General features: G+C 47.6%; 1 protein-coding gene and 1 long non-coding RNA gene across 5 annotated transcripts in view; one reads left to right on the top strand and one right to left on the bottom strand.

Annotated features, from left to right (window-relative positions):
• ADGRL1 (adhesion G protein-coupled receptor L1) overlaps window positions 1–27834 on the bottom strand; it is a 652811-nt gene that overhangs the window by 592830 nt on the left and 32147 nt on the right. The gene's annotated exons all lie outside the window — the stretch shown is intronic.
• Window positions 559–15106, top strand: LOC137561035 (uncharacterized). Of its 2 annotated transcripts, none has more exons than XR_011029858.1 (3): window positions 559–638; window positions 1495–1619; window positions 14908–15106. It is a non-coding gene; the product is annotated as an uncharacterized lncRNA (long non-coding RNA). The 2 variants fall into 2 exon arrangements; XR_011029859.1 differs by lacking the exon at window positions 559–638 and adding an exon at window positions 1125–1237.

Raw genomic sequence — 27834 nt, 5'->3', positions numbered from 1 at the left:
GTCAGAACTGAAATATACCAGTTGCTGTCAGTTATAAATCAGCAGCTGTCAGTTGCAACTGAATTTGCAAGGTAATGTCCATGTTTTCCTATGGCTCAAGTGGGTGATATTACAGTTTAACAGTGTGCTGACCCAGTAGCTGTTATGGGGTAATGGCCATTTTTAAAATGGAGGACAGGGAATTCCATTGATCACATTGGACAAATGGGATGCAGGAGAGGAGAAAGAGATTGAGGAGTAGACTACATGGGAGGTAAGTATGACCTGTGTATGGTTATTTTGACTTTTTATTTTCAGTTTAGGTTCTCTTTAAGATATGGGTACTCTGCTGATCACCTGATGCTCTGAACAGTAACCGGAAAGGAAGGCATGCACAGGAGCACTGTTACTCTCACCTTTGTACAGTGCAAAAGCCATACTTTGAAGGCTACTGCCGCTGCAGCGCCATTCTGTGCTCCCTGGACCAGTTGCCTAGCAACCATCTGTGCTACCTGTTGCAGAAGAGAGCACTAGAAGGAAGAGGAGAAGGAAGCCTTCAGTGGAGCTACAAATGATGCAGAGGAACATCACTTCTCTATGTTACCATCTGGACATTTCTGTGCACCTTCAGCATGACGAGATAGAGGAGGACTGGATAAGTCAGGATCACTATTTCTCGTTTGCACTGTACTTCAGCAGTTCTGTTACTAGGAAACATCATTTCAGTGTTTCCTGAACTACCACCTGTGACCTCCTAACTTCTTCCAGACCTCCAGTGAACTAAAACCTCTCTTTAGAGAGAGAGACAAACTAGGGCAGATAACACAGTGTAGCATATCGGGGATGATGAGGAAGACAGATTCTGGTCCCATATGGAGAATTCTCAGTGCCAAGGCTTGTCATGGACTGAGTGGCATAACACATACTATGAAACTGGCATGTAAATAAAGCGACTGTGTCCTTTTCACCTGCCACACGACGCAGCAGGGCAACATGCTCCACAGTCGATGCCGGGAGACAGCATCCATAAATATTCTGATGCTGAGCAACAATATGCAAAGAGAATCCTGCCTCGTAATGTGACTGTGTGGTCCCATTATATTGTGTATTCTCTGTGGAAACAAGAATTGTTGTATGTGGAGGTCCTTCAGGGCGTGTCCCACAGGCCAAAGATTTGCTAGCAGGCAGTCGGTAATCATAGAAACTACCTGCTAGCACTAGTGAAGATCAGGAAAGCCCCCCGACTACCTCTACTGAGGTAAGTATCTGGGTTTTTCTTCAGTTCGGGTCCTCTTTAACACTTTAGCAGACAATTTATTTAGAGGCTTTCAAGTGCTCCAGGCCAATTCATTTTAAGACATTTTTTAATTTCTTCTTTGTACCTTTTCCTTGTTTCTAATTGGTACTGCTGTAATGTTTATATATATATATATATATATATATATATATATATAGCCACTTGTCACTAGGGGGCAGTGTGAGACAATAACAGATTCTTCTCTGTTCTGCTTTCAGTTTCTATATTTTCTGCCAGAAGAGAGAGAGATCAAAGCATTCTAAGAATTTACAGCACAACGCGTTCAGCCGACTGAGGTCAAACGACATAACACTATTTAAGCTGCTAATGGTTAATAAGTAAGGTGAGTTCATTGATATTCAAATATATTTGTGAATTAACCCCAATGATGCCTGTCAGTTAATATTTCACTGCAGTACTTGACAGGTCAACATTCGGGTGAAGTAATGCCAATAAAACATCTTGTCAGATGGACAAGAGCAAGTAAAGAGGGTGAATCTGTGTCCTGGGTAAAGTTGCATAAACACTTGCATAAAGATTGTCCCCTGCAAGGATCAGGACTTGATCCCTCAGGCAACGAGGTTGTGGCTGAGTGCCGTCAAGCCTCTGCTAGGTTACAGTCTTTCTCCCTGTTCTGCTGCTATGAAGGGAGGAGCAAGGACAATAGCACAGCGCACGACAGAGCGGCTTCCGGCAGGAGAGGTCAGCAGGGGAACAATGCGCTCATTCAAGACGATCCCATACTAAGATCTCCCGAATATGCATTGGGAAAGCCGTACACATGCTAGATACTTGGCAGAGATAGCTCGTACTAGCCATCTTGGCATAAGGACACTTTAGCATATGTGCCTTGCTTGTTGTAATGTAAACACTGGGAGAGATAAGCTTGCATCTTAGAACAAAACAAAATTAGCAATACAAGTACATTGCTTTATCGATCAGGGCCTACTGTACTTTTCAGGTATTTTAAGCACATTTATTGTGAATCCAAACTGGTCAGGGAATACAAACGTTGGATACTTACCTAGATAGAGGACAGCCTGTGAATACTAAAGAGGCTTCCTGAGTCCTCCATGACCCTGCAGTTGGATTCACTGAATATATCCCACAAGAGCCTGTCGGATATGCTCTCGTGACCGCATTCCCCACAGTGTACTAGCTAGGATGTACTGTGCCTGCGCAAGTAAGGCCGCAACCGTGCAGTAAGCTGAATCCAGTGGCGTAGCTACAAACCTCTGGGCCCCGATGCGGAATCTGGATGTGGGCCCCCCCCCCCCACGGCAACAACAGCCCCCCTCCCCCGGCAACACCCGACGCACACACATATCCAAATCCCTATAGCCAGCTATAGGTCCCCCCAGTATAGGTAGCCAGGCATAGGTAAGCCAGTATAGTTGCCCCCGGTATAGGTTAGCCAGGTAGGTGCCTCCAGCATAAGTAGCCAGTATAGTTGCCCCCAGTATAGGTTAGATAGGCAGGCGCCGCCGGTATAGGTTAGATAGATAGGTGCCCCCAGTACAGGTTAGCTAGGTGGGTGCCTCTAATATAGGTAGCCAGAATAGTTGTCCCCAGCATAGGTTAGATAGGTAGGTGCCCCCAGTATAGGTTAGTTAGGTAGGTGCCTCCAATATAGGTAGCCAGTATAGTTGCCACCTGTATAGGCTAGCTAGGTGCCCCAAATACAGGTTAGACAAGTAAGTGCCCCCAGGTTAGATAGGTAGGTGCCCCCCAGTATAGGTTAGATTAGGTAGCTGCCCACCAGTATAGGTTAGATGAGGTAGGTGCCCCCCAGTATAGGTTAGGTAGCTGCCCCCCAGGATAGATTAGGTAGCTTTCCCCAGGATAGGTTAGATTAGGTAGCTGCCCCCAGGATAGGTTAGAGTAGGTAGCTGCCCGCCAGGATAGGTTAGAGTAGGTAGCTGCCCCCCAGGATAGATTAGGTAGCTGCCCCCCAGGATAGGTTAGATTAGGTAGCTGCCCCCCAGGATAGGTTAGATTAGGTAGCTGCCCCCCCCCGATAGGTTAGGTAGGTAGCTGCCCCCCCCAGGATAGGTTAGGTAGGTAGCTGCCCCCCCCAGGACAGGTTAGGTAGGTAGCTGCCCCCGCCCCAGGATAGGTTAGGTAGGTAGCTGCCCCCCAGGATAGATTAGGTAGCTGCCCCCCCCCCCAGATAGGTTAGGTAGGTAGCTGCCCCCCCAGGATAGGTTAGGTAGGTAGCTGCCCCCCCAGGATAGGTTAGGTAGGTAGCTGCCATCCCCAGGATAGGTTAGGTAGGTAGCTGCCCCCCCAGGACAGGTTAGGTAGGTAGCTGCCCCCCAGGATAGGTTAGATTAGGTAGCTGCCCCCCCCCCAGATAGGTTAGGTGGGTAGCTGCCCCCCAGGATAGGTTAGGTAGGTAGCTGCCCCCCCAGGATTGGTTAGGTAGGTAGCTGCCCCCCCAGGATAGGTTAGGTAGGTAGCTGCCCCCCCCCAGGACAGGTTAGGTAGGTAGCTGCCCCCCCAGGATAGGTTAGGTAGGTAGCTGCCCCCCAGGATAGGTTAGATTAGGTAGCTGCCCCCCCAGGATAGGTAGGTAGCTGCCCCCCAGGATTAGGTAGGTAGGTAGGTAGGTTTCCCCCCCCCCCCATAATGAAGGGGGGAGCCGCAGCTGCGGGGAGAGCAGCCCGACCTCTCCCTCCCTTCCTCTCCCCGGCCCCACCCCCTTCAGATGCAGAGTGCGCGGCGCACGGAAGCGCTGTAGGCAGAACTCACCTCCGTCCCTGCGCCGCTGGTCTCCTCCTGCTCTGTATAAATGTTGTTACACACTGCTTCCTGTTTAGCCGGAAGCAGTGTGTAACAACATCTATACAGCGAGAGGAGATCAGCGGCGCTTGGAACGCAGGGACGGAGGTGAGTTTCAGCCTACAGCGCTTCCGTGCGCCGCGCACTCTGCATCTGAAGGGGGGGGCCCGGGGAGAGGAAGGGAGGGAGAGGTCGGGCTGCCCTCCCCGCGGCTGCGGCTCCCCCCCCCCTCCCAATAGCGCTCACGGCGCACGGGCCGCACTCAATCCTGGCCACTACAAAAAGACATGGGCCCCCCCGGGCCCCTCCCCCGCCTCTTCAGGAGCCGGGCCCAGTCGCGCATGCGACCGCTGCGACCTCTATTGCTACGCCCCTGGCTGAATCCACTTCTCCACGAGCGGCTTTGTGCTACTGCACAGGTGCGGCCGTACTCACCCAGGTGTGGTACAGAGGTGCTTGTTCACAAAGGCGAGCGTGGCCACAAACTGTCAGAGGGTCCCAGCCATGGCAAGGGTGTGGAGGAGGACACAGGAAGCCTCTGGACTATAAAAATGGCAGCCTCCATAGTCTTCTCACTTCAGTTGTCCTTTAAAGGGGTACTGTAGGGGGGTAAAGGAAAAAGAGCTGAACTTACTCAGGGCTTCTAATAGCCCCCCGCAGACGTCCTGTGCCCGCATAGCCACTCACCTATGCTCCAGTCCACTTCCGGAATTTGCGACTTTAAAGTTGGAAAACCACTGCACCTGCCCGTCCGTACCCTCCCTCCCGCTGACGTCACCAGGAGTGCGGTTTGCGCAGTACACTCCTGGTCACGTCAGTGGGAGCAAGGACACGGCCAAGCAGGCGCAGTGGTTTTTCAACTTTAAAGTCGGAAATTGCAGAAGTAAACCGGAGTCAGGGATCGGAGCATCAGTGAGTGGCTGAGCGGGCACAGGACGTCTGCGGGGGACCATTAGAAGCCCCAGTTAAGTTCAATTCTTTCCCCCCCTATCCCCCTACAGTAGTCCTTTAAGTATCTACCTATTTGTTCCCCAACCAGTTCAGATCTGCTTTAAGTAAAAAAATATACAAAAACTTTAAGCCATATATTGAGCTAATGACACCGTTAACTAGGCTGTTAGAATATTCTCCGAAAATGTTCCACCAGGTTTTGCTGAAGTTAGTTCAATACAATTAGTATTAAAAGGCGTTATGGATTCAAAACGACAAAGTCAGAAGCGCAGGAATGTTACATTGCTCTCGCTCACTGCCGAGAAACATTCCCAGGGACGCATCTCTGCAAACCCGCACTGATGTGTGTGGCGTCAGGAAGGGCTGGCAGCAGCAGCCAAGCTTCATGACAGAAAAACACGATCAAAACACAACCAAAACAACAAAAATGAAAATCTTGCCTCTCAGGGCACGGGAAGAGATAGCTTCACTCCGGATCCCCAGTAACAAGTATGTGGTAATGTGTGTTAATTAATGGGGGAGTGTGAGCTCTGGCAGGGAAATTACTGGGTAACGGCACAGCGCTAATTAGTCTGATTTGCTAATAAGCGCGTGGCACCGGCCCTTTAAAAACATGGGAGGGAGGAGGGTCGGGTCTCAGGCCGGCAGCTGAGATATCTCTCATACACAAATGCACAGAGCATGTATACGTGTGGTAATAACAGCCTCTCATGTACAGTACTGCTGTGTGCGCTTCCTGTCATCAAGCTGTATCCACGGTGATAATTTACAACACGTTTATCAAGGGACTGGCACGACCTAAAGGATAAGTGTGCACTTCATAAACTCGCTAAATCAGCCCCAAACTGTTGGTCAGTTAAGCTAGTGTAATGCATTATTGATTTTGCCTGCCTGAGGGGATTTGAGAACACCCTGGCAGGCGATTGTGTGGGTTCTCTGATGGGTTTTGGCTACAAGGTTCACTAGTGGTTCCTTACCTGCTGTTTTCTATGGTTGTCTTGACATTTATCTTTTGTCTTCTACTAGTCTTAAGGTGGCCACACACGATACAATAAAATGATCCGATTTTACAGCAATTCGATAAAAACGATCAGATCTCCCGAAAAAAAACGAAAGCTTTTTTTTCATTCGACTGAAAAATCCGATCGGATTTCCTGTTTTTTTCGATTTTTATCTATCTGGAATGCCAGATATTTTTCTTCAATTTCTCTACAGATTGTATCGTGTGTGTTAGATTGTCAATCTATTAATATACACACCCTAGCAATTTTGTCAGAGTTTCCAATCATTTTTATCATAATTGGGGAAAAATTGAACACAGGTGTGTGGTGCATTAGTCAGATTTTTGAAATGATACAATCAGTCAGAAAAAATTGATTGCAATTCTTGAATTGAACAGATATTTCAAAAATTGTATGGTGTGTGGCCACCTTTAGACTATCTCCCTGCCAACTGCCTAACCTAAGGGTCAAATCACTAATGTAAACCCCCTTACTGAAATCTGACTTTAAAGTGAACCTGTGTTTAAAGGACAACTGAGGCGAAAATAAACGAATGAAATAAACAATTGTATCTATCTATCTTCCTTCTCCTAAAAAGGGCTTTTTAAGATATCCCACGGTTTTGTTTTATGTTTCAATCTACTTTTTAAGATTTAACTGTTTTATTGTTTTTGCTCAATTACACATTCATTGAACTATGCAAGGGATAAAGTCTCTTTCCTGCTCTCAGAAGCCATTTTCTTCTAGGAAAGTGTTTTATAGTTGGAATTTCTTATCAGTGAGGGTCACACTGTAGTCACTTCCTGTCTGGAGTCAGGACTGAGTCAGCCACTTACATACCTGATATTTAACTCTTTCAGGCAGAGAAAGAAAAAAGTAACACAGCATAGTTATTTGTGTGCTAGGCACTGTACATACCCATGTTTATCTTATCATGTCACATTTCACCTCGAGTGTCCTTTAAAGTGGAACTGTAACCAAGGATTGAACTTCATCCCAATCAGTAGCCGACACCCCTTTTCCCCATGAGAAATCATTACTGTCACAGGAGCCCTAGTGGCTGACCGCACCTAGCCTTCTAAACGGTGCCAGCGCACAGATCGTGCGAACTCTGGTCGCAGTCAATGCGCAGGAACCGTTAAGAATTAGCCGCAGACAACTCAGAAGGGAGCCTGTGAGACACGGGTGATTACAACTTCACCCACTGGTTCAGAGTAAACTGCCACCACCGCGGTTACCATGGGACCGTGGAGCCCACTAACTGACTAGTCCTGCGAATAAAACGGTTAAACACACGGTATTCTGTCTAGCCAACAACAAACAAACAGTAGCGTATCTTCAGAGACCCGGGATCAGTTCTGTGTGTGCTGATAAGCAGGGTAGCGGACAGTGAATGACTTGGAGAAAGTCGTTTATTCACGCAATATAAATAATTAATATATACAGACAATTATTAAAATCACAATTATTAAAACAGTAATAGCCAGTATAAAAAAATAAAAGAAGGGAGAAAAATACTTAGTTCCTGGAAAGATGTCCTTTTTGTGGGAAAATCAGAGTTCTGGGTTTCAATCTGAGTCCAGACCAGGGGGATGCCAGCATATCCTCAAGCTGGCACCTGATGAGTTCAAGATGTTTCAGTGTGGAGGACACTGAGTTTGGGTCCTCTGCCATTCTTATGCCCCTGCTTCAGTAGGAGGGAGTGAGGGCGGGGAGCCATACACCCCCTTAGAAGATGAGATGAGCCCTCCCCTTGTCCTGGGGGCTAGAAATCATATCTACCCATATATGGGCTCTATCTCACAGAACCGTACAGGTCAGGGCAGATTTATTAACATTTTCAGGTCTGTCTCGATTTACCCAGCGCCCTGATACCAGACATGAGGGGTGGGACCCCTGTGGTATCATCAGGGCATTTTCAAACTGCCTAACTGGCAGTCCTTACCTCAGAATGTTCTGAAACTTCCTCAGAACCAGCACCGGGGCTCATGCTACACTTCCCCCACGTTTGGCGAAGCTGCCATCTCAGGAACCCCAGAAATATGACAGATCTGGGAAGTTATGGATATGCTATGAGACTCCGGTTATTCCCAGGCAAAGGCTCTTTGAAGTTTGGAGCAGCCAGCTGGGTGTCACCTCCCCCGCTGAGAGGGAGCCAGTGGGTCTGGCTTCCCCCCAACTAGATTGCTTCTGCCATGGTGCTTGTCACCTTATACCTGATGGATGGGCCATCAGCACAGCTTGAAGCCAGGGACTCTCTGGGCCCAGGCTCATTAGCATATCAAAAGAGCCATCCAGCCTTTAGGATGGTGCTCTCTCTCTCTGCTAAGAAAAGGACTTCAGCTGCCCCTACACACTCAACCCAGATTGTATCGATTTGAAGCGCAATCGATGCAGGGAATCGAGTGCGATCGGTTTTTCTTCACGGGCGGTTCCAGGACGCGCCTGCGGCCCCGCAACCGTCCGTGACAGCCCTCCCCCTTGTCTGCGGCTTAGCCACACCTCCGCAAGATGTGTGGCGGCGCCGCTAACCTGGCTGACGGGCCTCGAGTTGCCGGTACGGCGGGAAAACCTATTGGAGCCCGGGGCTCGGTTCCCCTGGACCGGTCGCGGTCTGCTACCCTCAGGGTTGACCCGACATGGACCGTTCTGGACAGGGCGTTTGCGCCACTGCAGTCGGACGTGGTGTCTGCCGGGACTGCTGACAACGGGCAGTGGGTTAGTTAGGTCAACAGCCAGCCCACGCAGGGTTCCCCTGCTAAGTGGCTGTGGACCTAAGGGAACCCCGCGGGAATCCCTGGACCTTCCCAGCTCCTGACAGACGGCACATGCCCTGCAGTAGTTTGCTACATCCCTGTTCATTCGGGGCCAATAAAACTGGTTCCGAATACCGGCAAGTGTCTTGCGGACACCCGAGTGCCCTGTCAGAGGATTACCATGTGCGGATTTCAGCACATGTCCCCTGAACGCACTCGGGACCACAAGCCATTTGGTATTCGCGTGGGATCTACCTGTAGGGGGCTGTACAGACTCACTGTACAGTCTCCCACCTTCCCAGTACACCTTGAAAGCGGCCCCGTCTGCGAGGGGCTCAGCGGCTTGCTGCCTGAGCACCTCCAGGCTTGGGTCACTTTGTAGTGCGGCTGTGAATACGGTGCTGTCAGTTTCAGCCAATTGGCTCATGTCACACGAGGCCAGCGGCTGAAAGGTCTCATCCCTGCGGTCAGAGGAGGGGGAGGAGGCCGGAACCCCCTCCACCTGTTCTGAGCTCGGGTTCTGAGCAGTGCAGCTGCGCGGTACTGCTAGCACAGGTACACTGTCAGAATGGCACAGATGGACATTACTCAAATCATCATTGCATGCAGTAATGACATTGACAGGTATAGACATTTTTTCATTACAGACAGGTTGTACAGTAAACTCAGGTACAGTTACAGCATCATCACAGCAGACAGTCTGTACATCAAACTCAGGTGCCTTTGAAGCAGGCACTATTGAACCTGGTACCCTTGAACTGGGCACATTCAACCCGCCTCCCCTGGTGCTCCCCCAAGTGTATAAAGTACCTGGTGGTGGGTGGAGAGTCCGTCTCCTTCCGTGAGCGACAAGGCGGTCGTGGCAGGTTCATAGTAGGACACAAGCTTGCCCAAATCAGTCCCCAGCAACACAGGGACTGGGAGATCCTTCATAACCCCAACAACCCTTTCGTGGATCCCTAATCCCCAATCCAGCTTCACTGTCGCGTGGGCTATGTGAAAAAGGGTGCCCTCTACTCCAGTAAGGGCAAGGGATCGGCTGGAGCTGATGCTCTCCTTTGGCACAAGATGTGAGTGAACTAACGTGATGTCAGCTCCGGTGTCTCGAAATCCGGTGACAACTTTGCCGTTCACTCTAACAAGTTGCTGCTGGTCAGTTCGGTCGCGGATTTCCTTTCCGCGTGCAAACAGGACAAAATCTGATGATCCAGGCTGTGGTTCGTTGGCGGGTTGCCTCTGCTGTGGGTGAGGTACAGGTGATGCAGATGATCCAGGTGCTGGTGGTGTCTGTCTCTGCTCCGGACAGTCGAATTTCATGTGTCCGGGCTGGCGGCAGTAGTGACAGGTGACCTCTCCAGGCAAAGGCTCTTTGAAGTTTGGAGCAGCCAGCTGGGTGTCACCTCCCCCGCTGGGAGGGAGCCAGTGGGTCTGGCTTCCCCCCAACTAGATTGCTTCTGCCATGGTGCTTGTCACCTTATACCTGATGGATGGGCCATCAGCACAGCTTGAAGCCAGGGACTCTCTGGGCCCAGGCTCATTAGCATATCAAAAGAGCCATCCAGCCTTTAGGATGGTGCTCTCTCTCTCTGCTAAGAAAAGGACTTCAGCTGCCCCTACACACTCAACCCAGATTGTATCGATTTGAAGCGCAATCGATGCAGGGAATCGAGTGCGATCGCTTTTTCTTCACGGGCGGTTCCAGGACGCGCCTGCGGCCCCGCAACCGTCCGTGACAATTACCTTTCCTCGAATAGAGCATCAGGGGCGTCTGTATGGCTTATATTGTGGTGAAACCCCTCCCACAGTGTCACAGATGTCAGGAGGACCTACCTTATACTGTATACCGTACTGTAGGTTTGCTCTCTTTCACTGCGATAGGCTTCGGAAGTCTTCAGGAGCCTGAGTGCTCCTTAATACGGGCCACTCTCTTGCGCATGCCCAGTACGGAGCTGCCTGTCTTCGAGAACACTCAGGCTTCCACAGACTTCCAAAGCCTCCTGTGGCGGGGGGTTTGAACAGGGGAGACAGCGCTGGAAGGAGCGGATGGTGAGAGGAACGGGAAGGCTTTATAGGACCCAGAGCCTTACCTCTCCTTAGGTGAGTATTTGTTTTTTTTTTCCTATGCGGCTTCAGACTCACTTCAAGCGCCGTGGAAGATATCAGTGCTATACAAATACTAAAGAAGATAAATAAATATGAGTAGTCCTCTTTCCAGACAATTCTCCTGGGGCTTCTCATACTAAAGCTCCTATTTCCCCTGTGTTTTCTTCCCTCACTGAGGTACCTCAAATAATATTTGTGAATCACTTTTAAATAAGGATCCTGGCACTTTTTAAGAGGCAGACATTTATAATCTACTTTCCTGTCATTTCTCACCATTTCTCTTCCCTGTGATGGATTTAGAGTGATAACTATATTACAATGTACAATCCTTGCTTATCAGGCCATGCATTATGCATGCGGGACTTGAGTGGGGAGACTCGCACTTTGCTACGCTGTGCCTAAATAAAACTGTTGCCATGTAAAATGTAAATGCATTCTATTCTGCATTGTACTCTGCTTATACTTAGCCAGTCAGTCAAATGAAAAAAACAACAATGGTGTTGTATGTAGTACTGTATTTTTTGGACTATAAGACTCACTTTCCCCCCCCCCCCCCCGAAAAGTGGGGAAAAAAGTCACTGCGTCTTATAGTCCAAATGCAGGGAGTACCAACTTGTGAACGCCTGCCAATACCAACCTCCAACCTGACATAATGTCGGGGATTCCCTGTACTGTGCCCATGCAGAGGAGGGAACAGGGGGACAAACGGAGGACACAGGGGGACACAAAGGAGCATAGGAGGAGGACACAAGGGGGAAACAAAGGGGCAAAGAGGAGCACAGAGGCGGACACATGGGGACACAGGAGGACACAAGGAGGACAGAGGCAGACACATGGGGGGCACAAGTGAAACAGAGGAGGACACAAGGAGACACGAGGCACAAGGGGACATGAGGTACAAAGAGGGCAAAATCTACAAGATGCCCCTTCACCACGGATGCACCAGCTTTAGTATATAGAGTATATATTTTCCCCTGGTTTTTGGTCTTATGGTCAGGAACGTCTTTTAGTCCGAAAAATACGGTATATTAATTTCTGATACTATATGCAGTATGTTGTTATGCAAGCTAACACACAGGTATTATTGTACTGTATTGTACCAAATATGTTGTTATTGTGTATTTAAATATCACTGACATCTACTGCAATACTATACAGGGTGGATAGCCCCGACACTACACAATTTCTTTAAAGAGACTCTATAACAAAATTTTTAGCATTATTTCTTCTATCCTATAAGTTCCTCTGCCTGTTCTAATGTGGCCTGTCTTACTGTAGCCCTTTCTAGTTGCACTGTCTCTGTAATAAATCTTATCTTCTTTCCTCTGTCGGCTCTGTCGGGCTCAGGCTGGAATGTGTGGAATGTGCAGCACTGCTTGTGATAGGCAGAAGCTTTACACACCCTCTCCAAGCTCTCCCCTCAGGCTATCACACTCTGGTTAGCAGCCATGTCTTTTGTTTGTAAACACTGCCTAAAACTGAAAATTACAAGCCAGGATTGCAGCAGGGAGAGGCAGAAACAGCACAGAGGGGCCCAGGAGAACATAATGAATAGAATGGTATGCTTTCTATTGTAAGAATTTTAGAGTACAGATTCTCTTTAATGAGACTCTTGTAACTAATGAACCACACGCATATTCTTTAACAAAAACATTTGATTAAAATATATAAATTAGAATAATAATAATTCCTTTTTTGTATAGTGCTTTTCTCCTGTCGGACTCAAAGCGCTTGCGAGGCAGCCACAAGAGCACACTCAGTAGGCAGTAGCAGTGTTAGGGTGTCTGGCCCAAAGGTCTCCTACTGAATAGGTGCTGGCTTACTGAACAAGCAGAGCTGAGATTTGAATCCTGGCCTCCTGTGTCAGAGGCAGAGCCCTTAACCATCACACTTTCCAGCCAGCAGTGATAATATAAATATAATAATTTATAAATGTGTAAGGGGTGCTCTGTGCCATCACTGCTATGTATAAAAGCAAACAACGCAAACAACCTTAGAAAATGTACCTTACATTAACCCCCCTGGCGGTATGAAAAATTCCGCCAGGGGGCAGCGCAGCAGTTTTTTTTATTTATTTTTTTTTAAATCATGTAGCGAGCCCAGAGCTCGCTACATGATAGCCGCTGCTCAGCGGCATCCCCCCAGCCACGCCGATCGCCTCCGGCGATAGGCGATCAGGAAATCCCGTTCAAAGAACGGGATTTCCTGGAGGGCTTCCCCCGTCGCCATGGCGACGGGGCGGGATGACGTCACCGACGTCACCGACGTCGGGACGTCATTGGGAGTCCCGAAGAACCCCTCGGCGCTGCCTTGCACTGATTGGCCAGGCAGCGCACGGGGTCTGGGGGGGGGCGGCGGCAATCAGAGTGCTGGCGCAGCTAGCAAAGTGCTAGCTGCGTCCAGCGAAAAAAAAATTATGAAAATCGGCCCAGCAGGGCCTGAGCGGCACCCTCCGGCGGCTTACCCCGTGTCCAGCACGGGGTTACCGCTAAGGAGGTTAACAAATCTGTTCCTCAAATATTTTAACCAACAACATTACATTTATCACAGTGAAGAAATACATTCTAATGTGTCACTTTGACAAATAAAGTTTCTTTATTCTTGAATGTAGACGGTACATTTATTAGGTCGAATGACTTTCATACAACCTTCAACACACCATTCAATTTCTGACAAAATTGATCTGATTTTTCCAACCTTTTCGATCGATTTTATTTGAGAAAAACAACAATCTCGATTTTCTCACATAATCGATCCTTTTAATCGAATTGGAGTAAGATCGAACAGAAAAATTGTAACATGTGTGGCCGCTATAAGGCTGCGATTTGGATTTCAGCTGTGATTTTGGAGCGCCAACAATCCCAAAAAGTGATTTGCTGATGAAAGTGGATGCAAGTGAACCCACAGGAGCAACTGTGATTTGGGTAAAAAAACGAAGCTCACTGACATCATGCCGTTTCTCTCGCCATTTGCGCCATTTTCCCGCTGCTGCACCCCCCCCCCCCCCCCCCCCCAATTTCATTGGCTCCTGACCCTGTGATCGCTGTGAGTCAATGTGCATGTGCAGTTCGTAAACCTTTCAACTGCACATGAACAGAACTCTCACGATCACATTGGTGCAACCGAGGAGGTGTGGCCTGGGCCATGCAGGCGCAGTAGTCTGCGACTTTACCAGGGCAGTCAGCGGCATTACTGAGAAGACCCGGGAGAAGGCGAGACATCTGAAGGACTAAAGGTGGCCATACACTGGTCGATTTGCCATCAAATTCGACCAACAGATAGATCCCTCTCTGATCGAATCTGATCAGAGAGGGATTGTATGGCCACCTTAATGCAAACAGATTGTGAATTGATTTCAGCCTGAAACCGATCACAATCTGTGGAGCTGCCGCTGCTGTGCCCCCCCCCCCCCCCCCCCCGCATACAGTACCTGTTCCGGCCGGTGCGAGTCCCCTGCCACCGCTGTCTTCTTCTCCGCTCCTGGCTCCAGACCGTTCCTGCAGCTACTGAACTTCCTGTCCAGGGGAAGTTTAAACAGTAGAGGGCGCTCTACTGTTTAAACTTCCTGCCGGGACAGGAAGTTCTGTGTAGCTGCAGGAACGGTCTGGAGCCAGGAGCGGAGAAGAAGACAGCGGTGACAGCGGGGACTCGCACAGGCCGGAACAGGTAATGTATACCCGCTGCATTGCATCAGTCGTCAGGCATTCAAATGCCGCTATCGACGCACTCCTGACCCGCCGGCTACCGAGAAAAATCTTCCGCACGGATGGGTCGACGGCAATCGACGAGGACGATCGATTTCGGATGGAAATCGATCGTTCTGTCAGTTGTGTGCGCGGCGATTTCACAGCCGTTTCGATCACTGTGATCAAAACGGCTGTATATCGGCAGGAAAATCGTTAGGTGTATGGGCCCCTTAAGAGGGACTGGAAAAAGCCTCAAGTAAGTTAAACTGAATGTCTCCACATCACTTAAGATTGCCTTTAAGATGTCCCTGGATCCATATTTAAAAATGATTCACATATGTTTGTATTAGCAGACATACCAGTTGCCTGCTACAGGATCTGCTCCTTCTTGTAGCTCAGTATATTTCTGGTTCGCTGGAGAACTAGAAAACTAGAGCGCCTAAAAGAAAACCACGCAAACAAGCCGGGGAGCTAGCAGATGGTGCAGAGAACCGCATACAGGCTTAAAGGGGAATACTCGTTTTCTTCAAGAAAGATCAATCCAGCTCTATGTATGACAAAGATTAAAGGCAAACATTATCTAGCTTGCTTTGTTTCAGTGTGCGCATGCAATCCAGCCATTCCTCAGTGATCCAAACAGAATCCGGCAGATAGGAGCGTCCTCATACCTCTGCACTGCCGGCAGATAGCCCGTGGGTCGCCTGTTTGACGTCACACACGCGCCCCACGTGCTATAATGCCGGCAACCACGTGGGGGCGCAAATGCGGACGTACCATGGCAGCAACATTAGGAGGGGCAGCGAGGCATCATCACAAGGCTGATTACCGCAGGATTTCATGCTGAAATCGATCAGGAATCTGCCTGCATTTTATGGTGGCCATGGGACCTCTGTCTCTATTTCGTCAGCCACCCAAATCAATAGATGTATGGGTACATTAAAGGACAACTGTAGTTAGAGGAATATGAAGGCTGCCATATTTATTTCCTTTTAAACAATACCAGTTGCCTGGCGGTCCTGCTGATCCTCTGCCTCTAAAGCTAGGTACACACGGTACAGTTTTCCGTCAGATCGACCAGATCATTTCCGACCGGTCCGATCGATTTTGTGATCGATTTCGGGTAGATATCAACACAAAATCGATGGCATTATCGTTCGGGAATAATTTGGACGTCTACACGTGATGCAACTTCCTATTAGATGACCGTTCAATCTGATGGAAAATTGTACCGTGTGTATGAGGCTTAATATTTTCAGCCATAGACCCTAAACAAGCATGGACAGATCAGGTGTTTCTGACATTAATGTCAGATCTGACAAGATTAGCTGCATGCTTGTTTCTCGTGTGATGCAGACACTACTGCAGCCAAATAGATCAGCAGGGCTGCCAGGCAACTGGTATTGCTTAAAGGGGAACTGAAGTAAGAGGTATACCATATTTAGTAAGAGGCTGCCATATTTATTTCCTTTTAATCAATACCAGTTGCCTGGCAGCCCTGCTGGTCTATTTCTCTGCAGTAGTATCTGAATAACACCAGAAACAAGCATGCAGCTAGTCTTGTCAGATCTGACTTTAAAGTCAGAAACACCTGATCTGCTGCATGCTTGTTCAGGGGCTATGGCTAATAGTATTAGAGGCAGAGGATCAGCAGGAGGGCCTGGCAATTGGCATTGCTTAGATGGAAATAAATATGGCAGCCTCCATATTCCTCTCACTTCAGTTGTCCTTTAAAAGGAAATAAATATGGCAGCCTCCATATTCTTCTCGCTCCAGTTGTACTTTAAAGTGACCTTAAGCCCCCCAAAAAAAGCCCCAGGTGAGTAAAACTCATTTTTTTGGGGCTTAGGGTCACTTTAAGTGTGGTTTAAATGTTAAAAAATGAGGCTGCAGTCCCTAGTGCAATATAGCTGATATTTACCTCTGTTTTAGAATCCTGACATGTGACTATACAAATAAATAACTCATCACATGTCATGCACTCTTTACTCAACGAGTGTTGAAGTACTGAAAAGATCTGCATGGGTATGAAAAGCAGTGTTGATACAATTTATGAGAGAAAGAAAGGAACAATTCAGAAGCAGATATGTATCAAGCAAGGAGCTGTACACACTGCAGCTACTTTACTATCAGTACAGGCACAGAGTAAAAGCGTATGTGCTGGAGATGACATGAAAGTATTAAAGTCAATAATCAGACAATCCCCGACTCATAAACAACTCGAGTTACAAGGTTTCAGCAATATCACCAGAGTTGTCTTTTTTATTATGTCTTTTTGTTGTTAAATGTCACAGCATTGTATAAAATGTTATAAGGAGTGTAAAACACTTCAAAAAGAACATTGAAAACAACCAAAAAACATGCTTTATACTATATGTCTAAATCCAGAGTTACCCAAAAGTAAATCTTTTATCCACATTTCACCATGTTTAAAGGACAACTGAAGTGAGAGACATAAGGAAGCTGCCATACTTATTTTCTTTTAGGCTGCATTTCCACTTGTGCGGTGCGAATCGCCGTGGTAAAAATCCGCATGCGAATGCGAATTTCGCATGCGGGTCTATACGAATTTTCATGCGAATTCGCATGCGAATTCGCATGGATGACGATATATGCGAATTTAACCATTGCAGTGCTGGTGTGCTTTTCCATTATTTCTATGCGAATTCGCATGCCCAAACCTCATGCGAATTTCCTATTAAATACATTGTATGTGATTCGCATAGCGGTATGCGGTATGCGAATTCTGATGGCTCTGCCATGCGAATTTTTTCTGCACAGAAAAACGCAAAGGAATCCTGACAAGTGGAAACAGTCCCATTCACTTGTATTGCTATGCGAATTTTCATGCGAAAAACGCATGCGAATTCGCGATAGTGGAAATGAGCCCTTAAACAATGGGGACAGGCAAAAATGGCGCACAGCGCCAATAGTGTCAGAATGGCGCTGCAGTAATTAACTTAAAACGACATTTATCGTTTTATATGTTAATTGTTTTTAGCAGGGATCGGGCTGGAAGCGGGGGTCGGGCTGGAGAGGCAGCGGGGTCAGGGTGGAGAGGCAGCCGGCAGTAGGCTGGCAGCGGGGGTCGGGCTGGAGGAGAGGGAGCGGGCAGTAGGCTGGCAGCGGGGTCGGGCTCAAGAGGCAGCGGGGTGGAGGGAGGATTACGCAGCATTGGTATACATTACCTTGTCCCGGCCGGCGATCGCTCCTTCACTTCATAGCTTGCAGGAGTCCTGCATCCAGCCAATCACCATGCGGCTTCAGTTTCCGCATGGTGATTGGCTGGATGCAGGACTCCTGCAAGCTATGAAGTGAAGGAGCGATCGCCGGCCGGGACAAGGTAATGTATACCAATGCTGCGTAATCCTCCCTCCACCCCGCTGCCTCTTGAGCCCGACCCCGCTGCCAGCCTACTGCCGGCTGCCTCTCCAGCCCGACCCCCGCTGCCAGCCTACTGCCCGCTGTCTCTCTAGCCTGACCTCCGCTGCCAGCCCGACCCCCTCTGCTAGCTCCCTGCATTTTTCAATGGCGCACCGTTCTGCTGTTTTATAAAACGCTATTTACCGTTTTAATGTATTTACATTAAAACGGTAAATAGAATTTTATAATCGGCAGAACGGTGCGCTATTATTTACTGCGCGCCATTTTTTACTGTATGCTAAACAATACCAGTTGCCTGGCAGCCCTGCTGGTCTATTTGGTTGCAGTATTGTCTGAATATCACCAGAAACAAGCAAAACTCACAATGCCAGAAACACTTGATCTGCATATACATGTTCAGGAAAATATGTCTTAAAGTATAAGGGCTGTTTTCCACTAGAAATCGCTAGCGTTCGTCCAAAATTTCCCGGCGATTTCCCGGCGATTGCATAGCAAAATTGCGGCAAAAATCATTCCGCGGCATGATCGCGATTTAGTAAAAAGCGAATCGCGGTAGTGGAAATTACCTACCATGATTCCTATGTTATTTAGCAAAACAATAGCGATTTTAAAATCGCTAGCGATTTGCGATTTTGCGATTCAGCAATCGCAAACAATCTAGTGGAAAAGGGCCCTAAGGGCTAGTGCACAAAAAAATCGCAATCAGAATCGCTAGTGCTTAGCGATTGCGATTTTGTCAAGTGTTTTTCAGAGCGATTTTTGAACGAATGAGCGTTTTTGCACATTCATTCAAGCTGAAACGCTCCTAAAAATGCTACATGCAGCGTGTTTGCGATTTTTAAAAAAATACAACGCTGCTGTGGGAACACCCTCATAGGGTTTCAGTAGCCAAGCGCTTTTCAAATCGCTGGCAATTTGAAAAGTGCTCAGAAGCGCTCTTGGTGTGTAACAGCCCTTAGAGGCAGAGGGTCAGCAGGATACCCGGGCAACTGGCATTGCTTAAAATGAAATAATATGGCCTGACATCACACTGTGGGAGGAGTTTTGCCACAATATTAGCCATAAAGACCGCCTCCGATTATCTATTAGAGGAATGGTAACGATTTTTCAGGGGAAAAGAGGCATCGGTCACTGTTTGGACGAAGTTCAACTCTGGGTTAGAGTTCCTCTTCAAAGGGGTTCTGTGGAGTAGGTTAACAAGACAAAATCCAACACTTACCTGGAGCTTCTATCGGCCCCCTGCAGCTGTTATGTCCCGCGCCGTCCTCCTACGATCCTCCGTTTTTGCCACCGGTCCAGGTCTAATCTTGCGCCTACCTAGACTGTGGCTGCGCTGCCATGGCCACAAGAAAACTTTGTACTGCGTCTGTGCAGTAAGCTCCCGATGGCACGTGCGGGAGAGAGCACTATTCATCTATTTAGACAAATATTAGACCGGGACGGGCAGCGGGGAACAAAGGATGGTAGAAGGACGGCGCAGGACATGACCATTGCAGGGGGCCGATAGAAGCCCCAGGTAAGTGTCGGATTTGTCTTATGAGCCCCTCCACAGAACCCCTTTAAGTAAGCACACTAATGCTTTAAATCGCAGTGCCGCTCACACCATGGCATAAATATCACATACCTACAGAGGCCGAATAAAACACTGTCAGGGCCGGTTCACACGATGTGCGTTTTAAGTTTTTTTTTTCGCTAGCATTTCTAAAAGTGCTTGTGTAATAAAAATCCTATGGGAGTGTTCTCACATAAGCGACAAGTTTTTTTTTCCAATCGCAAACGCGGGTCCTGCACAATTTTCTTGGTGATAGCGCTTCAATACCACTGTGTTTTAATTGTACTTTAAGCAGCGATTTTGGGAGCATTTTTCAAGCAAATTTGCTCTAAAAGACATTCATTTCTGAGTCAAAGAGAGCACTACCTGTTTGTCTGCACACACTAAATCGAAAAACAAAAATGCATACAAAATCGCTTGCAAACAACCACAAATCGCTCTAAAAATGCCAAGAATTGTTTAACAAAATCGCTCAAAAAAGCACTTAGCGCTTGCAATTTATAGTGTGAACTAGGCCTTAGAACTATTCAGTACAACAGGGTAAAGAAGATGACAATGGGCTTGATTCACTAAGACAAATAGCATGTCTTATCTACGTTAACACGTCTTATCAGAGTAGCATAGCGAGTGCTACAAACCCGCAGGGGCTCAGGGCAGGACGAGTGGAGCTCTCGTCATTGCCGATTAGCAGGCATAAGTTCGCAGCACTCGCTATGCTACTCTGATAAAGCGTGTTATCTCTGATAAGGCGTGTTAACGCGGATAAGGCATGCTAATTGTCTTAGTGAATCAAGCCCAATGTGAAAAGTATAATAACCAATATAGGCCCCGACACACCAAATAGCGTTTTGTGGGCTGTTTATGTTTTTTTAAAAACGCCTCCATTGACTTACATTCAAATTACTGTAAAATTGCAGCGAAATTGCCACAATCACGATTTTCTGAAAAATCGTAATTGCTTTGATTTTGCCACGATTTTAATGTGTTAATAGAGGCTTTTTTTTAGAAAACGACCCACAAAACGCTACTTGGTGTGTCAGGGCCCTAAATCCATTTTTCATGCTGTCAAACGAAAAAAAATATGTTTCCTATCTGATTGCTGTGAGTTAATGCGCTCCGCTCTTTATTAAGTAAGCTGATTTTGTTGCGCCGCCTTCGCTTTAATGATCCGAATATGCACAAAACAGAACGGAACACACCTAAAATAAACATAAATATGTAACAAAACAGACAAACACAAAGCTAATTAAAACCCAGAGGAGTTGCTGTTTAGCATACAGTAGTTCATGCTAGATTAAGCCTAAATGCGCAAGAAGCGACGCACGGCGCAACGCACCCACCAACACACGTAAACAAACACAAAAGAAAACACACTAATAGCGCACACACACAATACACGGACAAATGGCGGAACAGGAGGGGTAATTACAGCTGCCACACAGCCTATTGTCTTATTAACCTTTCAGGATAATTTCGGCATAGTCTTCCCATCGTGATCAGCCACATATTATTAGCCAAACAAAAACACGGCCATGTTTATCCAGATGAGAGGCCCTTTATTACTGATAGCAGAGTATACACATTAGCATTCAGTGTTATATACACTGTTACCTAATACAATAATATAAACAGAGCTGATAACACGTACTGCTCCTCATCACAGACATCAGAAACAAGATGTCGCCTCAGCTCTTCAATTTACACAATGTCTTCTCTCCCTCTCATACAACCCACACCGCTCTGTGTGTCTAGATACCGCCTTCTTCCCACAGTACATTAGACTAGCTGTCTCATAGTGTCTGCTTGTATATCCAGCCATCCATCCATTAGCTACCTATCTAATCCTCTTCCTTGTTAAAATCTAAAGCCTATTTACAGGGAACTCCATACTTTCCTGGGGCTTCCTTAAGCCCGTTGCGCTCCCGTCCCTGGGAGTAATCTGTGCCTGCGCCCCCCAATCTGCGCCTCCCAGGGGCGGGAGCGCGGCGTGGGAGTGTGCCTGGCCGTGTCACGCATGCACAATGAAGTGCGACTCGGCCAGGCTTCCGGGCTGAATTTCCGGGGACCTTAGCCACCTGGGGAGACGGCAACAGACAAGGGGCTTAAACAGAAACTCCGACCAAGAATTGAACTTTATCCCAATCACTAGCTGATACCCCCTTTTACATGAGAAAGCTATTCCCTTTCACAAACAGACCATCAGGGGGCGCTGTATGACTGATATTGTGGTGAAACCCCTCCCACAAGAAACTCTGAGGACCGTGGTACTCCTGGCAGTTTCCTGTCTGTGATCCTTGTTGCATTGTGGGAAATAGCTGTTTACAGCTGTTCCCAACTGCCAAAAAAGCATGCAGCAGCTACTGTACATCACCTGCCACCAGTAAAAATGTCACCATGTAATAAATGTCAGAATGTAAATCAGGGATTTAAAAGATTTTACAAAAGACAAACACTGACTAAATCATTTATACATTATTATAAAGATGAAGCACTTTTTTTATTACATTATTTTCACTGGAGTTCCTCTTTAAAGGCCTGCGCAGGCCTGGCCACACGTCTCCTACGCGTTCCCGTCCATAATAGCGCCCTGCACAGATGCAGTACACTAATGTGGACGGGAACACATAGAAGGCTACGCGTGGCCAGGCCTGTCGGCGAAGTGAAAGTATCTGGCGGCGAGGGGCAGGAAGATCCGATGGTGACTGTGAGGGCACGGGACAGCTGCAGGGGGCAGGTGAGTAAAACTGATTTTTTTTATCTTAGGCTTAAGTGTCTCTTTAACCACTTGCCGATCGCCCACTACCAATTGGTGGCGGCAAAGTGGCACCCCCAGGATCGCGTAACGCCGATCAGCGGCGGCACCTGGGGGACTGATCACCCGGGGATCGCGCACAGGGATGCACGTGTATCCACCGGCATTAGGCTCTGCCCACCCGTGACGTCAACCCGCCGGCCACTTAGCAGCACCGGCGGGTTGTTAACCCTGTGATCGCCACATTCAAAAGTGAATAATACACTTTGTTATGTATACAAAGTGTATTATACTAGCTGCCTCCTCCGCTGGTGGTCCCAGTGATCGAGCGACCACCGGGGAGGAGGCAGCCCTTGTAGTAAGCACATAAGCACACTGATCCTGCCCCCCCCCTGCCCCCTGATCGCCCACAGCACCCAATCTCCCCCCTAATCACCCATCAATCACCCCCGTCACTATCTGTCAGCGCTATATTTTAGATTAGGTCCTAAACTGCCCCCTGGGGGCTCCTGATCACCCCCCCCCCACACCCTCAGATCCTCCCCAGACCCCCCTGTATACTGTATACATCTATTCTCCCCTGTAATCGCCCACTGATCACCTGTCAATCACCTGTCAATCACCCATCAATCACCACCTGTCACTGCCACTCATCAGATCAGACCCTAACCTGCCCCTTGTGGGCACCTGATCACCCGCCCACACCCTCAGATCGCCCGCAGAGCCGCCCTCAGATCACCTCCCAAGTGCATTGTTTACATCTGTTCTCCCCTCTAATCACCCACTGAACCCCCATCAATCACCAAGTTAATCTGCCCCTTGCAGGCACCCAATCACCCGCCCACACCCTCAGATCGCCCTAAGACCCCCTCTGATCAACTTGCCAGTGCATTGCTTGCATCTATTCTCTCCTCTAATCACACCCTGATCACCTATCAATCACCCCATCAACCCCTGTCACTGCTATCCATCAGATAAGACCCTAATCTGCCCCTTGCGGGCACCCAAGCACCCGCCCACACCCTCAGAGACCCCCTGATCACCAGTGCATTGATTGCATCTATTCTCCCCTCTAATCACCCCCAGACACCCATCAATCTCCTCCTGTAACCCCCTAGCACTCCTACCCATCAGATCAGGCCCTAATCTGCCCCCTGCGGGCTTCTGATCACCCGCCCACACCCTCAGATCCCCCTCAGAACCCCCCAGATCACCACACTGTCACTATCCTAGTGATCTAAAAACAGTGATCAGTGAAAACTGTCACTTTTTTAGTATCACTAGTGTTAACAGTTAGGCCAGTTATTTAGCTAGGGCCCTTCATTGGGTAGTTAGCGTCAGTTAGCACCCAGCCCACCACACCGCAGTCACTAATTAGTTGCTGATTAGCATCATCACTGTCGCTAATCAGCATTGCTACTATATAGTATCTGTAAGTGATCATTACTGAACGCAGTCAGATCTATATTAGAGTCACTAGGATACACTAAAAACGCAGTGTTTGCCCAATAAGGCCTGATTGTTCGCCTGCACTTGCGTTAAGCCTGCCCCACCGCAGTGACAGAATTTTCTGATCACTGCAAAAAACACTGTACAACAGCTGTGGCGCTGTAAAGATCAGTTTTGATTTTTTTTAATCAAAACTCAGTGACCACAGCTTTCTACTTCACAAGTACTCCCATTTACTAGGTAGGTGCTCTTTTTCCGGGGTAGTCTCAGAGGAATACCCCCTAAATTTACCAGTCCACCTTTGCAAAAAAGGGGTATTCCGCTGAAGAGGCAGCCGAGATTCTGGCTCAATGGGATGAGTGCGATTGGGAAGCCTCATCCGACAAATCATCCGGGTCAGAGTACGAACCAGTGAACAGCAGTGGCTCTCTGACCAATAGCAATGACAAGGTTGAGGTCCCCACTAGAGCCAGGCGTACCACACCCCATGTCACTGGACCGCAGGTGGCGCAGGATCAGACTCAAGGGCAGCAGAGTGGTGCTAGCACTGATCCAAGTTTTCTTGGTGGGGCATGCACCAGCAGCATAGCATCTCCTGGACCTAGCACCAGTACTACCATAGACCCTGGTGAAGTGGCAAGCACCAGCATGGTAGTAGAAACTGGTTCAGTGGCACGTGCATTAAGACCCGAGTCGCAGCCACCAGCAAAACGGGCCCATACTACCCATAGTCTCCCAGAGGTGCTGGCAAATCCCAATGGGCAATCCCCTGGTTCCGCCACACCCGTACTGCCCCCTTTCACCACCTAGTCTGGAGTCCAGGTGGAGACAGATAATCTAGGATCGGCCCTAGTTTTTTTTTATCTGTTCTGCTCCGTGGATCATTACGACTTAATTGTAGCTGAGACCAACCGTTATGCCACACAATACGCAACCGCCAATCTGAGAAGCTACCATGCCCAGCCGTTTCGGTGGAAACCACTCCAAGTTTCCAAACTTAACATTTTTTTGGGCCTTCTCCTTAACATGGGTCTAGTCAAAAAGAATATATTGCAGTCTTATTGGTCTACGCACCCAATACATCACATACCCATGTTCGCAGCAGATGCCAAGTCCAGGTCACGATTTGAGAACATCCTGTGCTTCCTGCACTTCAGTGCCAATACAACCTGTCATCTAAGAGGCCACCCTGCTTATGACCGGTTCCACAAAATTTGGCCCCTCATAGACCACCTGTCATGAAAATTTGCAGATGCTTATACCCCTGAACAGTCATTTTGAGGCATTTGGTTTCCAGACTACTCCTCACGGTTTTGGGCCCCTAAAATGCCAGGGCAGTATAGGAACCCCACAAGTGACCCCATTTTAGAAAGAAGACACCCCAAGGTATTCCGTTTGTATGATGAGTTCATAGATTTTATTTTTTGTCACAAGTTAGTGGAAATATCTCTGTAAATGGACAATTGTGTGTAAAAAAAATCAAAAAATTGTCATTTACAGAGAGATTTCTCCCACCCAGCATCGGTATGTGTAAAAATACACCTCAAAACACATTATACTACTTCTCCGGAGTACGACGATACCACATGTGTGACACTTTTTTGCAGCCTAGGTGCGCTAAGGGGCCCAAAGTCCTATGAGTACCTTTAGGATTTTACAGGTCATTTTGAGGCATTTGATTTCCAGACTACTCCTCACGGTTTAGGGCCCCTAAAATGCCAGGGCAGTATAGGATCCCCACAAGTGACCCCATTTTAGAAAGAAGACTAAAATGGGGTCATAGAAGATTTTATTTTTTGTCACAAGTTAGTGGAAAATGACACTTTGTGAAAAAAAAAAACAATACCAATCTATTTCCACTAACTTGTGACAAAAAATAAAATCTTCTATGAACTCACCGTACTCCTAACGGAATACCTTGGGGTGTCTTCTTTCTAAAATGGGGTCACTTGTGGGGTTCCTATACTGCCCTGGCATTTTAGGGGCCCTAAACCGTGAGGAGCAGTCTGGAAACCAAATGCCTCAAAATGACGTGAATAGGACGTTGGGCCCCTTAGCGCAGCTAGGCTGCAAAAAAGTGTCACACATGTGGTATCGCCGTACTCCGGAGACGTAGTATAATGTGTTTTGGGGTGTATTTTTACACATACCCATGCTGGGTGGGAGAAATATCTCTGTAAATGGACAATTGTGTGTAAAAAAAAAATCAAAAAATTGTCATTTACAGAGATATTTCTCCCACCCAGCATGGGTATGTGTAAACACATAAAAAAATTAAAAACTTAAAGGTATCTCCTCCCCCCCCCCCCCCCCCGATTGCCTCCAACAGTCCGGGAAAAGTCCTTGACCTGGAAGCAGTATTGCAGATTACACTCCTGCACAGTTTGACAGGGTGCGCACACACTCACATCCTTGAGACCGCAGGGAGCGCGGATGCGGCGGTCAAGGGTTTCTGAGTGCGCAGACGCGCGTGCAGCCAGCCGAACTGTGCAGGCACAGCGCGTAATGCCTCCAGGTCAAGGATGGCAACCCAGAGGAGATTTAGGGCGTGGTTCAGGCGGTTGGAGGGGGGGGGAGGATGCAGTTCCCAGCCCAGATAACTTATGCAGCTGATAAGGTAAACACTTTTTTGCAGCTCTGTATCTTTGTATAGATCTATTATAAGAAGGTCTTTTGTAAAGAATAAGTGAAATACTGAAAATCCCCCATGAAGAGATGGGCTAGTCAGAAACCTGTCAGTTCTGTCAGATTTCTACTAACCACTGTAAGGGACAGCACAATAAGAGAAAAGTCATTTATAGCTCATTTTACTCTGGAAGAAACGTACTTCATACTTGTATGTGTTTACATGGATTTTAAATTTTACAATTTTTAACGATAGTGGTCCTTTAAAACACTGTTCACACAGCATACAGGAAATATTTCAAAAGGCAGGTATACCGCTACACTCCAATGCGGACAGAGCTACAAGAAATATGCTGGGTTTGAGCGACACATGGCATTTCAGAGCCCCTCCTTTGTCAACCTCTCAACATTACTGGTCCTCACGGCAGCTACATAGCGCATATTGCGCAAATAGCACAAGTCACATGAGGTAGGCAACGTGTGCACTGCTAGTGTTACGCACAAAGGGCGTTATAAAAGACATTGGTTATCTGTAAAAATTGAGCTTTGCAATGCAAACCATCGAACAAATATGTTTTAGTTTCGTTTTTCTCATAGAAGGACTTGGGGGTGCCACTAAAAGCTTGCTATGGGTTTTTGAGATTTCTGGCACAGAAAAAGCAGAGACATTTTGCTACCATCCAAGCAAAATGGAAATCGTATATTAAAAAGGACTGTGGGTGTAGGTTCTATATTCTTAGTTGATTAAATATTAATCTAAACTTCTGAAACCTGTAAGAAACACGAGCGGGCTTAGAAGTCTAAATGCTGCAAGTAAACCGGGGACTGTTTTTCTGTACACAACGAACACCCAACTCGACCAAATATTGGCTTTAAAGGGAACCAGAGATGAACGTTTCACACAAAATAAACATATCAGTCGATAGCTTGTAAAGAATAAATGCTCTACTCTCGCTGCTCTGGTGTGCTTTTTTAGTGTTTTTTATCCATTATTGCTCCAGGAAAAATCAAATATGGCCGCCGGCTCATATTCCTTCTGCTTCCGGGTTATGAGTTGTTCTGGATGTGCTGTCTAGGCTATATGAGACTAGGCTGCTATTTAGGCTATGTGCTTTCATTTTGGTATGATGTGCAGCTGCCTGTAGGAAGTGACTCTCATAGGAATGAAACTGCAGTCATCATTAGTATCTATGCTGAGAGCACACAGATCATATTGCAGGCTTGCAGCCACACTTGTCTGTTCAGAGCTTCTCTCAGCAGGAGCAGCCCCTCCCATGTCATCACAGCTCTCAGTATGCAAAGCAGGAAATTTGAGCCAGGAGGTGGCAGGCTTGGGCTTGAAAAGACTACACAGAAGTGTGACTCAGCTATAATGATTCCAGGTCAAACCTAGACTGAGCCAGTCGGGGATTCTTATCACAGCTGCTAATAGACTAATTAAGCAGATACGAATGAAAGTAAAAGCAGGGTAGGTGTTTACTGTCATGTTCCCACTGATAAATGTAATAAAATACATGAGGG

The sequence above is a fragment of the Hyperolius riggenbachi genome, chromosome 3, assembly GCF_040937935.1.
Source record: "Hyperolius riggenbachi isolate aHypRig1 chromosome 3, aHypRig1.pri, whole genome shotgun sequence".
Classification (NCBI taxonomy): domain Eukaryota; kingdom Metazoa; phylum Chordata; class Amphibia; order Anura; family Hyperoliidae; genus Hyperolius; species Hyperolius riggenbachi.
This window is presented reverse-complemented; position numbering and strand designations above follow the sequence as displayed.